Here is an 18,947-nt window from a genome sequence, read left to right as displayed (position 1 = left end):
AGGCACTGTTGGGTAAGGCATGGAATATAAACAGTAGGCACTGAGGGATGCTTACTTTAAGTGAGGTTATATGCACAAACTAAGATATACAGTAAAAAGGCTATTCCAAGACTCTAGATCACCATTAATGCATTTGAGAATGACAGTAGTCAGCTCAAAGGAGATCTTCAGTCTTTTTTGCACAGCTCTTAAATTGTGGGAGTTTCCTAAGTTTCGAGTGGATAAAAAATATAGTATTTCTGTTTCAGTTGTGTTAGTTGCTCACCCAAAGGTTTTAATCTCAATAAACAGATTAGTGAGCAAAATCATGGGAATGTAATAGGGAGCGGAATGTCATGTTCATAAAGAGCAACTATAAGTATGCTGTTCTAAAGAGCAACAATTTTTTCAGTATGCCTACAATAAGTGGATTATAACTAATGAGACCTGACAGGGGAGGAGGATCTCCAGGGCCAAGACCCATGATTCCAGTCAATGATCCCAGGATCTAGCAAACCTGCTCATCAGGGTTAGTGGGTCTGGTAGTGGAGATTGCCAAAACCACATGGCAGCCACTATCTGGTTGCCACCTGCACGCACCCTTTCAACTACAAGTCTTCTTCAATTACTTAGGTTTTTTTGTTTTTTGCTTCATTCATCCAGCATTAATATCACCTACCACAGAGACCCCAAGGCACTGTCTCATGGAAACCTGCACACAGAAATATGAAGGGATTAATCAATAATTTACCTACTAAGGCCAGGGATAAAGCTAACATGGTTCAGATAAATTACAGAAGAACAAAACATACTGAGATTGGTATGAAGGACTTTGGAAAAGAGATTCAAGTGCACATTCATTCATTAATTGGAACAGTAGTTACTGCAAAGCAGGGGTGTTGCCACAAAAAAATGACAGGGGGAGTACCATAAAAGGGGAGGGAGTTGAATACTGACCCACGAGCTGTGATTGCGAGCAGTCAGCACTGCTTGCCGTCACAGCTTGTTAAAGAACATTGAATACCACCCTTAGTGTGGTAGGTGACAGTGTGTGTCATAGGTCTTCCAGCCTACCTCTCTGTGTCAACTTCCCTCCCCTATGTTTCTCAACCTCCCCTTGTCTTTCAGCCACCCTCCCTGGGTCTCTCAGCCTCACTGTGTCTTCCAGGCTCCCTCCCCTGTGTCTCTCAGCCTCTCTGTGTCTTCACATTTCCCTCTCATGTGTCTGTCAGCCTTCCCTTGTCTTCCAGACTCCCTCTCTGTCAGCCTCACTCCAACCACTATGTCTCTCATTCTCTCTGTGTTGCTTGCCTCCCTCTCAGTGTCAGCATTCACATGTCTTCCAGCCCTCCTCTCATTGTACCAGAATACCACTTGTCTGCTTCCCTCTGTCTCTCATCAGTTTCCCAGTGAGGGCACGCACACTAATCCAAGACTTCGGATCGCAGACAAATAGCCCCTGCTGCATGACACACTTCACTTAGCTAGAGCCAGAGTGCAGAGCTGCACTGGGTCCTAGTGCCTACTGACCCCTGCTGGTAAATATAGAACCACGGGGTGTGTGTGTGTGGAGGGGGGGGGGCCTCAGTGCCCCCCTGAATCTGCCATTGCTACAAAGGATTATAACTCTACCTTCTTTAGGAATTGCCCTCTTTCTTTCTATTAGGCTCGATTGACCCAAATTTTTATTAAATAGGACGTTATTATTCAGAAATCCACTAAAATAATGCATTTTATATATTTACATATCACATATAGTATATACATACAACCAAAAGCATGTATATTTGATTTGAGCAGAAAAGTTCTGCCTGTTTTGTGAAAGCCCACAATACAACAGAACCTGTAGAACTGGTTACTGTCTCAGTAGAATATGAATTTGTTCAGTTCATGGTATAGTAACTGACTCTTTTATAGGGTTAAAATGGAACATAATGTCTAATTACTGATAACTAGAGACAGGATTATATGCATTTGCATATTTGCATATGCATTTGCATATTTCGCTCATTCTCACTGGTTATTGCATATTTTACCTTAAATCTAGTGATGGTGCATATTTTAGGCCCAGCCCTCTTCCCACCCGCGAGTCACAGCACTGCTTTGCCCTGCTGCTGCTGGCCAGGTAGTGGTAGAGTGTGCAGGCCGTGGCAATATGTGCGCAGAGTGGGGAACCTTGGATGTACATAGCATACAGTCTGACACTGCTCTAGGCTGCCAATCCATGTTGATAAAAGTCAGTGAGGGCAGATGCCATTACGAAGCTCCTGAACTTTTGCCTGCCCCTGGCCTGGGACTTTACACCAAGAGACAAATTATGCAGCAGAGGAGGCGGGCAGAAGGGTTGTGACATCACGTAGCGTGGAGGAAATGCTGTGTCACCGTGAGTATGCGGTGCAGGGGGGAAGCCTTCCACTGCGCCGCCCTCACACGCTATGCTGACATTTGATCCATCGGCGCTGGAGATGAGGGTCCGTGCAGTTGATGCAAGAAGAGCTTTGGACGCTGCAGTATACTGTAGCAGCCAGCATACTGACATCTGCAGATGCTGTGGGCCTATTTTTGAGGTTTATTTGCAACTAATTGTATGCTGATTTTTAAATAAATAAGTTAAAAATGACTTTTTTATTACTTAATGTAGCATATTTTAACACTTTTCATGCATATTTTAAGTATTTTTCATGCATATTTGCATGCATATTTCAAGCTTTTTTTGTTGCATATAATCCTGTCTCTACTGATAACCTTTCAATGACATATTTTGCAGACAAACTGAGATCATGTTTAGCTTTAACTTCCTATGAAGTTTTTCCTATTGTCGTGTTTTTATCAGTACAGATCATTTTTCTTTTCCATTGTTTATTATGTCTGCTTGCCGTGTTACTAGCTATATATGCTGCAGTTTTGTACACATTCTTAGCAAGTTGAAATACAGGAAAGTGTATTGGAAGAAGAAATGTAATAACTGCATCCAGTACCTTGGCTTCATTTCCATGGGGGCCATTGTGTGTATGTTGTAGGCAAAAGCGTGTTTCACCAATTTGCAGTCTCCTTTCTTACTCTCTTTGGTTTAGTAAGCTTTGAATAAATTCAAACAGGAAAGATCTGAGACCTAAGAGACTGCCAAAAATTCAGTGGTCTCTGGGAGCGTGACAGTTGAACTAGTAGACCTTTGTGGTATGTGAAACTGCTGGAAAGAATTGCTTTGCTCAGGAGCCAGTGACGGCACGGCTGGATTTCAGTATATAAGGACCTGCCAATGTGTCTGTAGAAAAATATTCACAGGACAAGTGAGTGAGTGGTCATTCTTTAGGGTTATTCAATTTAATGGCATTCATTTTATCACTGAGGAGTAAGACAGAAAGAAAGAGAGCATTTAGGAAAATTAGTTCTTCTTGTGGGGTAACATATACATTACTGGCAAAGAAAACATTTACCCAAATAGAAGTCATTGAGGATCCTGGTAATTTATTTACTCATTGAGTCCTGTCTTGGCTACTCACATTGTGTTGCTTCTGTTAGTTTGGCTTTGGAGTTGAACTTTTAGAGCACCTTGACTAAGCACATTTTGAATTAATCTTCTAGGTATATTCTATCTCTTATTCTTCTGTGTGATATGAAATGATGCCCAATCAATAGCACATTTCCAAATACTGACCTGTTCCATGTGAGTATATATAGATAGATAGATAGATAGATAGATAGATAGATAGATAGATAGATAGATAGATAGATAGATGCAGAAGTGTCTTGTTGTTGCTCTGATGTGTATGCATCTCATCAAACAACTTGGGGCACATGTGTATGCATGCTCCTGCTATGCCATGCAGTGCAATGGGACCAGCACCCACTGAGTTCAGTCGGTGCCATCTGTATTGGCACATATACGTACATGTATTTCTGGGCAAGTGCCGATTAACTGTCACACGCTATTAAAAACTTGCATAGATCCCATGATTTATATTGTGACAATCCCAGATATATAGTAATTATTATAGTAATAATAATGGTACTTGTGTAGAATCACGGCTCCCACGATGGGCATCGTATACGGAAAAATCGCATCGCATGCGATCGCATGAGATCTGATGCGATGCGATGTCATTTTTCACTGAAATTATGGACATGAGTTGAAATCATGTAAAATGCACCCCAAATGTCATTTTTCACACTGTACCACCCCCACTATCAACGCCAACCCGAAGCGTGGCGAGCGGCGGCAGTACGCGTCCTACGACCTTTTCATACCCCCACTATCCACGTCAGCGTGGAGTTGAGAATAGAAAGTGTGGCGAGCGCAGCGAGCCACCGAGCCCGAAGCGTGGCGAGGGGACGCGGATACCTGTGAAGCCCGCGAGGGGACACGGATACCTGTGAAGGTATCTGCGTCCCCTCGCGGGGCTAGCTGCGCTCGCCACGCTTCGGGCTTGGTGCGCTCGCCACACTTTCTTTTCTCAACTCCACGCCGACGTGGATAGTAGGGGTATGAAAAGGTCTTAGGACGTGTACCGCCGCCTCTCGCGGGCTCGCTGCGCTCGCCACACTTCGGGTTGGCGTTGATAGTGGGGGTGGTACAGTGTGAAAAATGACATTTGGGGTGCATTTTACATGATTTCAACTCATGTCCATAATTTCAGTGAAAAATGACATCGCATCGCATCAGATCGCATGCGATCTCATGCAATCACATGCAATGCGATTGCATGCAATTTTTAACAAAAATGCATAAAAACACGGTAAAATTGCATCGCATGCCACTACATATGGCATGCGATGGGAGCCGTGATTGTACACAAGTACCATAATAATAATTTTATTTATATAGCACTCTTTCTCCAATAGGACTCAAGGCGCTTAACAGAATGAATGTAATACAGTACAGTAACAATGAAGTACAAAAACGCTTTTCATAAAAAAATACTTAAGTTAAAGAAGGAAATGCTTGAGTTAACGGAAAGTCAAGTCTGTTTTTTAAGGATTCTAGAGTAGCGGCCTCTGCAACTGTGCTGGGAAATAAGTGCTATGGAGTCAGAGCTGCATGGCTTAACACTAAACCCCCAGATAAATGAGGCACTAGGTACTGCTAAAATTCCTTCATCTAAAGTTTGCAGTAATCAGATGGGACAGTATGGATTCAGAAGCTGCTTCAGGCACCTTGGGCCTTGGTCATGTAGGGCTTTGAAACTCAGTAAGTTAATCTTGAAGATGATTCGCCATTTTATAGGCAGCCAGTGAAGGGAGTAGAGAATGGGAGTTATGTGGCTAGAATGGGGCTGGTTGGTTAACAGCCTGGCAGCTGTGTTTTGTACCATCTGTAATTGGTGCAGTTCTTTTGCTGGGAGACCAGGGTAGAGGGCATTGCGGTAATCCAAACAAGATGATACAAATGCATGTATGACTTTTAGCAGATTTTCAGAGGGAATTAAGTGTTTGATTCTGGACACGTTGCTCAGATGAAAGAATGTGGATTTGATTGTGGCTGATATCTGATGTTTAAGTGTCAAGCCACCTTCCGGTACCACGCAAAGATTCCACACATGATCGGAGTTTTGTAATTCTTTTCACACTAGACTAGTACCAGAGGCGTAACTAGAACTTTGCGGGCCCCATAGCAAAATTTATAATGCCCCCCCCCCCCCCCCAATGCCCCATTATACGACACATTGCAATGACTATTACACATTATGGGACACACTGCAATGACTACAATCTGTCCCACAAATCAATGGTTCTTGTGAATTGCTACAAAACTATGAATCAGACACATAAATCTAGTGTTGTCATACAGACAGCTCCCAAGCACACATATGTCCGACACTATATACACACACACGTCCCTCACTATATATACTGTACACACACACACGTCCCACACTATATATACTGTACACACACACGTCCCACACTATATATACTGTACACACACATACATGTCCCACACTATTTATACTGTACACAAACATATATCCCTAATCCCACACTATTAATACTGTACACACACATATATCCCACACTGTATATACTGTACACACACACATACGTCCCTCACTATATATACTGTACATAAACACACACGTCCCTCACTATATATACTGTACACACACACGTCCCACACTATATATACTTACACACACACGTCCCACACTATATATACTGTACACACACATACATGTCCCACACTATTTATACTGTACACACACATATATCCCCCACTATATATACACTGTACACACACGTCCCACACACACCTGTACACACACATATATCCCCCACTATATATACTGTATACACACATGTGTACACACATACATGTCCCACACTATATATATATACTGAACACACATACATATCCCACACTATATATACTGTACATACACACATGTCCCAAACAATACATACTGCTGTACACAAACACACATATCCCCCAATATATATATTGCACACGCACGTCCCACAGTATGATTGAAAGCACAGTCCCAGAATGCACACACTGCTCTTACCGCATCCATTGACATTTTTGTGTGCACTGTGCAGTCAATACAGCCGCCGTTCTATGCACCCCAATAAGCCTGGCACTACCCGCCTTCCTCCCGCAGGAGGTGAGCGGCCGCTGTCCTCAGCGGCCTCAGCGTCTTCCTTCTCGCAGCTCTGGCTGCAGTTTCCTGGCCGGCGCCAGGCCATCTCCGCCCGACCAGCGCGGCACGACACCCCTCATCTCCCCGCCCGGCTCCTTACACGCCACGGTCATGGTGCAGGGGAGTGCATGCTGTCCATGGGGCCCCCCCAGCTGCCGGGCCCCATAGCAGCTGCACCCCCTGCACCCACGGTAGTTCCGCCACTGACTAGTACTAGTAAGCCCGCTTGAAGGAAATACTTTGAAAGTTAGTCTGCTACGTTGTGATTTCATATGTATTTGTGCATGTGTGAGAGAGAAAGAGGTGCAGTTTCACTCGATGCCAACCGATGGCAGGGTGAAACAGATTTTAATGTAAGTTATCCATAATTAGTCCTTTTTGTGATCACAATATGAAGCGTTGTATGCATCCCTGAGAACGTACTGCCCCTACACGTACAGTACACTGAAAACATAGTTGTAATCATTATCAGTGCACACTTGCATCAGTTCTATCCTTGTGCAAGAGATTGTATTTAAGTTTTCATACTTCTATTCGAGTGACACACCCTTAGTACTGTAACTAAACTTTGTCTGAGGCCCTTATTCTGGTTCACTCGCAAAGACAAATTTCTTCTCAAATGGACAAAACCATGTGCACTGTAGGTGGGGCAGATGCAACTTGTGCAGAGAGAATTCGATTTGGGTGGGGTTTGTACTTCCAACTGATATCTACTGTATATTGCAGTGTAAAAATAAAGCAAACAGTATTTATCCTGCACAGAAACAAATAACTCACCCAAATGTAACTCTCTCTGCACGTTACATCTCCTCCCCCCCCCCCCCCCAGTGGCGGATTGGGATATAAAACCAGCCCGGGAAATATATGGAAGCAGCCCTGGGGCAGGGTCTGCTAAGGGGGTGGAGTCTGTCAAGAGGGGGCGGATCCCGACTAATAGAATCTGATTCAGAATTGCATAGAGTTGCATGCAGTTGTTGCCTTCATTGTATTTTTTTATGCAGTTGCATATGCAACTTGACACCAGGGTTTGCAGAATCAAAAGCAATAGGCCCTGGTACTCTGCAATAGAAAAAATGGTGTCGTAATAAAAACTCTGATGGTTTATATACCCACCACTACATTACTGACCCCTCTATACCCACCACTTTATTACTGATCCCTCTATACGCACCACTACATTACTGACCCCTCTATACCCATCACTGCATTACTGACCCATCTGTACCCACCACTACATTACAGACCCCTCTATACCCTACACTACATTACTGACCCCTCTATACCCTACACTACATTACTGACCCCTCTATACCCTACACTATATTACTGACCCCTCTATACCCATCACTGCATTACTGACCCCTCTGTACCCACCACATTACTGACCCCTGTATACCCATCACTACATTGCTGACACCACTATACCCCCCACTACATTACTGACCCCTCTATACCCTACACTATATTACTGACCCCTCTATACCCATCACTGCATTACTGACCCCTCAATACCCACCACTACATTACTGACCCCTCTATATCCCCCACTACATTATTGACCCCTCTATACCCTACACTATATTACTGACCCCTCTATACCCACCACTATATTACTGACCCCTCTATACCCACCACTACATTACTGACCCCTCTATACCCATCACTGCATTACTGACCCATCTGTACCCACCACTACATTACAGACCCCTCTATATCCTACACTATATTACTGACCCCTCTATACCCACCACTACATTACTGACCCCTCTATATCCTACACTATATTACCCACCACTACACTACTGACCCCTCTATACCCACCACTACATTGCTGACCCCACTATACCTACCACTACAACATCCCGCTATACTCCCCACTACATTACTTTTCCTGCTATACTCTACACTACTTTATACTACTGACCTCTCTAAACTCCCAAATATATTACTGACCCCTGTACATTACTGACTACCGTGGGTGCAGGGGGTGCAGCTGCTATGGGGCCTGTTGGCTGGGGGGGGCCCGGGCCCCATGGACAGCAAGCAAGCACCACCTGCACCGTGACCACCAATAAGAGGCTTGTGCTGGCTGTCTGTCTGTCTGTGCAGTGAGTCAGAGTCACTGCACAGTATAGTATGCTGGGCTGGCGGGGGAGGACGCCGCAGACGTGATCATCATTCTCACGCCTCGCGGGTCTGCAGCAGCTCCTCCTGCTGGTATTAGCGAGCCCCAGGCCCGGACGCTTTTCCGGCTTGTGGGAGGAAGAGTCCGTGCACGGCACGCTATGCTGCTGCTTGCTATGCTGTTAGCCCCGGCCGCTGATGTTTACACGCTGATGTGCTGTGGTGTGCTGCGGAGACCCGGCAGGGTAAGTACTCGGTGGGTGCAGAGGACACACACCATGTACACAGCAGCACATTTACTGGGTATCGGGGTGGGGGTGGGTAATTAAAAGGTACACAGCTGCACCTGTAAGTAATGGGGGTAAAGTAGCAGAGCCCACACTCTCACTCCACCTGTCTCTCTGCCCCTAGTCTTAGTCCTCTCTTCCTCCCTCTCTCTTTCCTCCATCTCCTCTCTCTCTCTCTGGCAGTCTTCAACCCCTCTCCCTTACCTGTGCTCTCTCTCTCTCTCTCTCTCTCTCTCTCTCTCTCTCTCTCTCTAGCCCTGTCTCATCCTGACACCCTCTGTCAGTCTTTTTCCCCAACTCTACCTGGCACGGTTTCTCTCCCGACACACTCTCTCGCTCTTTCTTCTGGCGCCCCTCCCCCCCCACCCCCCATGGGCATTGTAGTGACAATGGGGGGGCCCCGTCCAAGATTTTGCTATGGGGCCCACATCGTTCTAGTTACGCCTCTGCCTCTACACACACCAATATATTACTGACCCCTTTATATGTTATACTACACTGTAAAATTTTACTGTACTGCCTATGTGCGCTACATAAGTAAATCATTGGGAAAAATAAATAAAACAAATGGTAAAATGGGCAACAGAGACTGACACACTAGATGTAGGGGAGAGTCTAACAACTGTAAAGCAAATGGGAAATTAGGCAGCTGACATAACACGTGAACACAACACTTTACAGGTTTTGTAATATATAAAGAAATTTATTCTCAATGTTTCGGGGCCCGTGGCCCAGTGGCGTAACTTAAATTTTTTTACCTACATGCTTGTTCCCAGGGGTTTCTTTCTCATTGCCAGGGGGTTACATGCTTGAGTTCGCTGCTTATTGCCAGGAGTTACTGTACATGCGGTTATATGCTCGTTGCAGGGGTTACATGTGGTTAAATGCATGTTGCCAGGAGTTACATGCTTGCTGCTGTTAATAAAATAAAAAAAAAAAAAATATATATATATAGATACAGAAGTACCAACACACTCGCCATTCCTAGGAATGGGGTGCAAACAGCACCCACATCCCAGGGTGGGGTGCGTGGTCTGTGACCACACACTCTAGTAAATACAAACACAGGGGACCCAGCACTCACTACAACAAACTAACTCACCTTAACATTCAAATAATCAATAAATAAATAATGGGGTTTTAGTTCATGAATTGATCAATGCATTTAAGCTAGCTTGCAGCCCATCGCCAAGGGACCCCATTTCACTGCAAGTCTGCAGTGAAATGGGGTCCCTTGGCGATGGGCTGCAAGCTTAAATGCATTGATCAATTCATGAACTAAAACCCCATTATTTATTTATTTATTGATTATTTGAATGTTAAGGTGAGTTAGTTTGTTGTAGTGAGTGCTGGGCCCCCTGTGTTTGTGTATATATATATATATATATATATATATATATATATATATATATATATATATATATATATATATATATATATATATATATATATATATATATATATATGAACCAAAATGGACCGGCACTCCCATAGATTGTTGCAACTAACTCCGGTGCACATCCAGTATAATAATAGTATCAGTCCCCAGAAGGATGTCACTCAGAGATTTTTTGAAATAAATACATGCAACTGCAGTGGTGTAGTCAACGTTTCAGGGGATGAACCCTTTTATCGAGACCTAGGGGTTTATTCTAGTTCATTCTTTCTGACAAAATCCTTCTTAGATGGACAAAACCATGTGCACTGCAGGGGGGCATATGTAACATGTGCAGAGAGAATTAGATTTGGGTGAGTTATTTTGTTTCTGTGCAGGGTAAATACTGGCTGCTTTATTTTACACTGCAATATAGATCTCACTTTGAAGAAAAACCCCACCCAAATCTAATTCTCTCTGCACAAGTTACATCTGCCCCACCCGCAGTGCACATGGTTTTGTCCATCTAAGAAGGATTTTGTCAGAAAGAATGAACTAGAATAACCCCCCTAGTCTTGATATAAGGGTTCATCCCCTCAAACGTTGACCACACCACTGCAGTTGCATGTATTTATTTGAAAAAATCTGAGTGACAACCTTCTGGGGACATATATATATATATATATATATATATATATATATATATATATATATATAAACACAGAGAAGTTGGCACTCTTCAAATGCAGGTATACATGGCCCCGGTGCCTCCAACTCCAGATATATATATACAAATCCAATAGGTGGCACTCGGTTTCCACAACAAAAAACTCAGAGATGGGTGTCTATCAGATAGATAGACACCCACGCCGGCCGCTCGCTCTATTCAATGTTCTTGGGAAATCCTCGCCGTCACAGGAGAATTCCCCAAAACAGCGAGACCTGCAGCTAATGCAGAAAACTCGCTGTATTTAGCCGTGAGTCTCGCTGCTTCTGGAGCCGCATACGCCAATTCCCCCTCGCTCAAAAAATGGAGTGAGGGGAAATTGGCGTATATGGGGGGGTGCATTGAATACTGACAGGGTGAGTGGTGACAGCGAGCAGGAAGTCCTGCTCGCTGTCGCCACTCGCCCGCAGCATTGCATACCTGCCTCTGTTTACAGCAGCACAGTGGGATTGTCCCAATTTGTCTGAGTGACAATCAATGCCCAGGCCAGCGGCAGCGCAACTTCATGCTGCGCACCGTTGCCGCGCCCGGGCATCAGAGTGGTTTGTCACTGACTGTCAGCTCGGCAGCCTAATGCAGTGTGCCGGGGCGCTTGCCACAGACCACGCTGTGGCTCCCTCCTCCAAACCGCCTCAGGGTCTGCCTTTTACTGTGTTTTGGCTGGATGATTGAACCAGCAGGAGGAAAGGAATAGGCTGCTGGGGAAGGCGCATTTGGACAAAATCACACACCAGACAGTATAAAGAATACAGCTTAACTTAAAAATATTAAAACACAAAAATTTGAACACACCTCCCCCCCCCCAACTGAAAAATATCCCAAACACATATTGCCCTCACACTAACAAATGTAACATAGATACACATATCCCCCTGAGAACTCCTTCAGACAGATACCTTTTAGTATGTCCCCTCATAAATCCTCCTCCCTCCCCCTGACACTGACAACAACCTTACAGCCCCCCACCTCAATCTTCTCACATGTATATCTCCCCACTCACTGACAGTCCACAACCAATAAACAACCAACATAAACAAAACCCTCCTCCACACAAATACCTGGCCTCACACCATGGCCCCAGCAAGACTGAAGGCTCAGCTCCTTAGCTGACAGGAAGCACAAGTTCCATGTGAGACACACAGTACTTACTAGTAGCTGCCTGGAAGGTCTTCTCTCTCCTCTGGGGGCAGGCAGGCTCAGTCTGGGAGCAAGCACTGCTACAGCGTTCTCATCTGTTGGCTGCAGTGCTCCTCCGTCCTCTATGAGTGCTCTCCCAGAATGCAGTTTGCAGCAATCTGGGAGACGCTGGAAATGAAACTGCAGTCCAGCGATGTTGGCCACCACATCTGTCACTGTGTGTGCTACTGTACTGCCACACCAAAGTACCGCCGGAGGAGCTGCTTGCAGCCGCGCATGCGCAGCAGCCCTCCCGCGGCCATTTTAACTACTGTCACTGATGTGGGCAAGATGCTGCGGCCACGCTAACTGCTGAGAACGCGGTCCGCGCAGGGGTGTCAAGCGGCCAGTTTTGTTCTCTTATGGGCCGGCCCACCGGGAAATGGCCCGGTTTCCCGCCGGGCCAATCCGCCCCTGCTCCCCCCCCCAACCCACAGCAGTGCACATTGTTTTGTCCATTTGAGAAGGAATTCGTCTTTGCAAGTGAACCAGAATAAGGGCCTGTGTGTGAAAACCCAGTGAATCCCCTTAAGCCACAAGTGTCATTGCGTTACACACAAATCAGCATTTCCCATACATGCGTCACCTCCATATCTTATGCAGCAGGTAAACAGAAAGATCTGTCCTATAAACCGACTTCACCTCTGCATCAGCCTTTATGCATAAATCTTCCTTAACAGCAATTTTCATAGTTAGCTTTGCTCTGTTTTCTGTTTGCTAGTGTGCAGAGGCGTAGGGAGGGCGGAGCCAGTGGAGCTCACGCTCCAGGCGCAGATTGGCTGAATGGCGCCGCCGGCCCGCCCCCCCCCCCCCCCCCCCCTCTGCAAATGATCAGTCGTCCGTGGCGTGCACTAGATCATAATCATAGTATCATACTAATAGTACTAGCGGGCAGCGGGCGCCGGCGGCGCCGCTGCCCTGCCCAGCGCCTGCCTCCCGCCCTGCTCACCCGGTCCAAACGTCACGGACGGTGAGGACGGGCGGCTGACTTACTGGTCTCTAAGTTGCTGCTGCTGCTCGGGTCGGCTTCCGGGCAGCGCAGCGCAGCGCAGCAGAACTCTACTCCAGTCACCTGCCCATGCTACCCTCCTCCCTGGCTACAGCAGCGCACATCAGCCATCCCAAGCGCTGGCTGTAGTCTGGAGGAGGAAAAGGTTTCTGCTGCCGCCCATGACGCCCTGGCCCTGCTGTAATCATTATTCAAGGTGAATGTGAATTATTTTTTTTTTTTTATACAGCTAATTAATGTTGTTATAAACATGGTGTTATAAATTTGGGGTTTGGGGGATTGGTGGGGCTCAGGGGGGAAGGGGGGGGGGCGGCAGCAGATTCCGTTACAGGGTCTTACTGTATATAGCGCAGCAGATTCCGTTAGTGTCTTATAGCGCAGAAGATTCCGTTACAGTGTCTTATATAGCGCAGCAGATTCTGTTACAGTGTCTTATACAGCGCAGCAGATTCCGTTACAGCGTCTTATATAGCGCAGCAGATTCCGTTACAGTGTCTTATATAGCGCAGCAGATTCCGTTACAGCATCTTATATAGCGCAGCAGATTCCGTTACAGCGTCTTATATAGTGCAGCAGATTCCGTTACAGCATCTTATATAGCGCAGCAGATTCCGTTACAGCGTCTTATATAGCGCAGCAGATTCCGTTACAGCGCCTTGTATAGCGCAGCAGATTCCGTTACAGCATCTTATATAGCGCAGCAGATTCCGTTAGTGTCTTATATAGCGCAGCAGATACCGTCACAGCGTCTTATATAGCGCAGCAGATTCCGTCACAGCGTCTTATATAGCGCAGCAGATTCCGTTACAGGGTCTTATATAGCGCAGCAGATTCCGTTACAGTGTCTTATATAGCGCAGCAGATTCCGTTACAGTGTCTTATATAGTGCTGCAGATTCCGTTACAGCGTCTTATATAGCGCAGCAGATTCCGTTACAGCGTCTTATATAGCGCAGCAGTTTCCGTTACAGTGTCTTATACAGCGCAGCAGATTCCGTTACAGTGTCTTATATAGCGCAGCAGATTCCGTTACAGCACCTTATATAGCGCAGCAGATTCCATTACAGCACCTTATATAGTTCAGCAGATTCCGTTACAGTGTCTTATATAGCGCAGCAGTTTCAGTTACAGTGTCTTATACAGCGCAGCAGATTCCGTTACAGTGTCTTATATAGCGCAGCAGATTCCGTTACAGCACCTTATATAGCGCAGCAGATTCCATTACAGCACCTTATATAGTTCAGCAGATTCCGTTACATTGTCTTATATAGCGCAGCAGATTCCGTGGGGGGGGGGGCGCAAAATATGCCCTTGCTCCAGGCACCATGGCACCTAGCTACACCGCTGCTAGTGTGAACATTAAAGCTTCTGACAAATAAAATTATTGGTACTTGTGAGTTATCCGGGCTGCCGATTTTGTCCTTAAGTTTGGTTAACTTAAGGACACCCGACCGACGCGATGCCCACGATTTAGCTCCAAATCGGGGGCATCGCGTCGGTCGTGGCCGTTATAAGGGGCCGCGACGCGATGCCCCCGATTTCCCATAGACAGTAATGTTAAAAGACACGATATCGGGGGCATCGCGTCGGTCGTGGCCGTTATAAAGGGCCGCGACGCGATGCCCACGATTTCCCATAGACAGTAATGTTAAAAGACGCGATGGACCCGATTTCCCATAGACAGCAATGTTAAAATAAAATTACAATGTGAAATTGGGCAATATGTTTTTAAAATAAATGTTTCATGGCCCCCCACCACCGTTAACGCCACCCCGCTATTGACGCCAACCCGAAGCGTGGCGAGCGCAGCGAGCCCGCGAGGGGCGGCGGTACGCGTCCTCCGACCTTTTCATGCCCTACTATCCACTAGGGCGTGGAGTGAGAATAGAATAGTGTGGCGAGCGCAGCGAGCCACCGAGCCCGAAGCGTGGCGAGCGGACGCGGACACCTGTGAAGCCCGCAAGGGCACGCGGATACCTGTGAAGGTGTCCGCGTCCCCTCGCGGGGCTCGCTGCGCTCGCCACGCTATTCTATTCTCACTCCACGCCCTAGTGGGCATCGCGTCGCGGCTCCTTATAACGGCCACGACCGACGCGATGCCCCCGATTTCGGGCAGCCCGGATAACTCACAAGTACCAAATTATTTTCTTAAAGTTCTCAGCAAGCCAGATTTTGTATCTAAAATACAATTGCAGTTAGTAGCAGTCTTATGAGCAACATTCAGTTTATTTAGAGACTATTTACAACTGCATTACCACCTAGGTAAAAAATATGTTACTAGGGCTCTACCAGTTTTGGAGTACCAAATCAATATAACGTTATTATAACCAAACTAAAATGACTGCAAAGTGTGTATGGTCGCTGAGCGACCATATTGCCAGCGATTGGAGTGTGCACCAGCGATAAATCGCCAGGTACGTGCTCCCGTTTTTAGCCCCCTTATGATCGCTGGTTGCAGGAGCTTGCTCTTGCGACCCAGTTGATTCCCTCTGCAACTCCCTTGGCAGAGGTTCCCGGGAGAGGAACCTATTGCTCAGCAATATATTGCTGAGCAATATATCGCCCCCATGTGTACACAGCTATAGGTTGGCAACCTTGGAATACACCCCATTATCTCAAAAGCAAAATCTTTCTCTAATTAGCAAAACCAGGTTGCACTGCAGGTGGGGCTGATGTAACGTGCAGAGAGAGTAAAGCCGTGTACACATGGCAGTGATAGGGGCTGATATCGCTGGGAATATGGTCGCTGGCGACCATATTGCCAGTGATGGGAGTGTGCCCCGGTGATAAATCAATGGGTGCGCGTGTGAAGTTATCAGACTCACTGTAAGACTGTAATTATTATATTTTATTAGGTGTAGTGATTAATGTACTTTTTAGTCCGTCTGTACCCTCTTGTTCTCTGCAGATGTTTCTATTCCCCATATCTGTGTGTACCATAGTATTAGATGCTGTTACCCAAATATGGTCGGACAGGAAATACCCAGGAAAGAACAGTGTATGATTTCACCAAAATGTTATGTCCAATTACCATACTATTGTTCCTGCTATTTACAGGAGGGTGATAGCTGAGGGACAATCTTCACAGGGGGTGATCAGCAGTAGCGCACGCAGGGGGGGGGGGTTTCTGAGTACCCACAACCCCCTCCAGGAGTCTAAGGACCCTAGGCTGAAAGCTGAGGGTCTCCTCTTTCCATGGGTACAAGAATTTTATAAATCGGCCCTTGGGAACCGGAGATATCTGACTTCAAAGCAGTGGTCCCCATCCAGCCTGTTAATTGCTCTTCCCAGTCAGATATTTCAGGTTCTGTCTGACAAAGTTTTTCTGAGGGTATATTCCAAAAGCTGGGACTCTCCCCCTTTGATGGACACTAGTAGCTTGTCTCTACTGTGCCCAGAACCAGATATCAGCCTTCTAGCAGCTGGTTACTGCTCCAGCTCCACGCACCTGGTATGTAGTTTTATATTCTCATTTCTCACTGGCAGATTGCTCCTGAACTCTGATCCCCTAGTCCCCAGTAACAAATCTAAGACATCTATTTCTGGGAACTGGAGATATCTGCAGTCAAGCAAGCTGTCCTCCCACGAAAAAAATATGTATAATAAGCCCACTCCACTATACACCACTCCTCTGCATATTAAACATCCTCTACCACCCTGGAAGTTATGTATCAGAGCCCCTTCATTCAGCCCAATGCCCCCTTCTCCCACCCCATCTCCCACCATCTGTGCAGTAAAGGGGTAATTAGTGGAAATTACTGATCCAGGCCCTACATGCTGAGCGGTTGATATAATACCCCCTACTACTCGCGGGGCATCAAAGCTTCCCCCACCCCTACCGCTGGAGGATCAGTAGGGGCCCCAATACATTGCTATGCCAAGGGGTCTACACTGCTGTTATGTACTATATATATATGTATGTGTGTATATTATTATTATTATTATTTATATACATTTGATCTATCTATAATACTTTAATTGACCCGGCATATACTGGGTCACCTAAGTGTCCATCTCCGTGCTTTGCTCCGCCCCTTTTGGAAACCCCCTTCTGAAAATCCTGCGTTTGCCACTGGTGATCAGCACACAACGTAATCAGCTGGTGTTTGTTCCTTGTATTTACACTCCTCTGTGCCTTTCTGGACTCTAGTAGACTGTTTGGAGCCTGACCCAGCAGGGGGGCAGCAGCAGCTTGAGGGGGGGGGGGGAATAAACCTGACTCTTGAATCCACCAATCCGGACCCAGTGCAAGTCCACTGATAGTTCTGGTGCCGTGGGAATTTAGAAGGTTTTAAAATGACTTGCACACAAGCCAGGGGGGAGATTTTTTTGGACTGTCCTAGACTAAAGGCCCCCATACACTATGCGATTTTGGGACGATTTCATCCGATTTCTGCACTTTGTGCCGATAATCGGGTGAAATCGGCCCAAAATCGCAGTTGTGTGACATCTGATCCGATCCGATGCGCGGTCCCGTGCGCATCGGACCGGATCAGGGAGGTCGGACGGTCAGTACATACGATCACGTCCGACCTCCCTGTATGCATATGCCTGCCACCTGACAGGCATATGCATGCAGACACTGGGGCGGGCAGCGGGTCCCTGAGCGACGGCGAGTGCTGCTGACTGACCTGGTCGGGCAGTGTACTTACACATAGCAGCAGCGGGGATAGGACGCGTAGTGGCGGCTATTAGATTTTTAAAATACTTGTCAAATGACCGGCTGCTCTCTGATTGGCTGAGAGCTCTCCGGCCAATCAGAGAGCGGCCGGTCATTTGACAAGTATTTTAAAAATCTAATAGCCGACACTACGCGTCCCGTCCCCGCTGCTGCTATGTGTAAGTACACTGCCCGGCCAGGTCAGCAGCGCTCACCGCACCCGCCCCCACCACCGCTGGCCGCCGCCGCCGCTGCCCGCCCCCACCACTGCCGCCGCTGCCCGCCCCCACTACTCCTCACCGCCCTGCAGCTCCCCGGTTTTTTTTTACATGGGATAAATCGCATGCGATTTATCCCATGTAAAAAATGGCACATCAAGTGCCAAATTGTATGTGAGCCTCCCGGGGAGCTGCCGGGCGGCTCGCAGGTAAATTGGGTCCGACTTGTCCCTAGGACAAGTCGGCCTAATGTATGGGGGCCTTAAGAGGTTGTACTCTGTCTAGGTATCGTGTGGACTTATCTGCTATCACTGCTGTGTGGAGGAGTGATAGTTTTGTGCTTTGGAACTGCTGCTACAAGGACTGCCATTTTGGACTGCTACCCGATAACGTTTATATGCTACATTTGCCTCGAGTTCCTGTGTTTGTCTACCTGTGTGTGCTTTGGAAAATAAACCAATATTTTGGTTTCATCTGCTCGGTGTCTGAGTGATTGAGGAACCTCGTAACCTCACAGCGCGCTCCCATTTTCAGCCCCGTTCTAAACAGCTGACTACCTCTGCGGCACCGCCAGCAGAGGTTTCTTTTCATAAGCGACCATCTCTGGTCACCGATGAAAAGGGTGCATTGAGCGATATATTGCTCGCTGATATATCGCCCGGCAATATATATCGCCGGGCAATATATATCGCCCCGTGTGTACGCACCCTTTGATTTGGTTGAGGTGTGTTAGAACTGAAATCCAAATTACAATGTAA

The 18,947-nt window shown here is 46.7% G+C and overlaps 1 protein-coding gene and 1 long non-coding RNA gene across 6 annotated transcripts in view; one reads left to right on the top strand and one right to left on the bottom strand.

The window, feature by feature from the left end:
* The window catches only part of NT5DC1 (5'-nucleotidase domain containing 1), a 273,425-nt gene that overhangs the window by 183,031 nt on the left and 71,447 nt on the right, over positions 1-18,947 (top strand). The window lies entirely within an intron of this gene.
* LOC146062609 (uncharacterized) lies at positions 444-13,029 on the bottom strand. 2 transcript variants are annotated; one of them, XR_014471417.1, is made up of 4 exons: positions 12,277-12,381; positions 9,788-9,940; positions 2,958-3,244; positions 444-691 (listed from the first exon to the last, which is right to left on the bottom strand). It is a non-coding gene; the product is annotated as an uncharacterized LOC146062609 (long non-coding RNA). The 2 variants fall into 2 exon arrangements; XR_014471418.1 differs by lacking the exons at positions 9,788-9,940; positions 12,277-12,381 and adding an exon at positions 12,946-13,029 and having other exon boundaries at positions 2,958-3,324.

The sequence above is a fragment of the Crinia signifera genome, chromosome 3 (assembly GCF_055691185.1).
Source record: "Crinia signifera chromosome 3, ASM5569118v1, whole genome shotgun sequence".
Classification (NCBI taxonomy): domain Eukaryota; kingdom Metazoa; phylum Chordata; class Amphibia; order Anura; family Myobatrachidae; genus Crinia; species Crinia signifera.
This window is presented reverse-complemented; position numbering and strand designations above follow the sequence as displayed.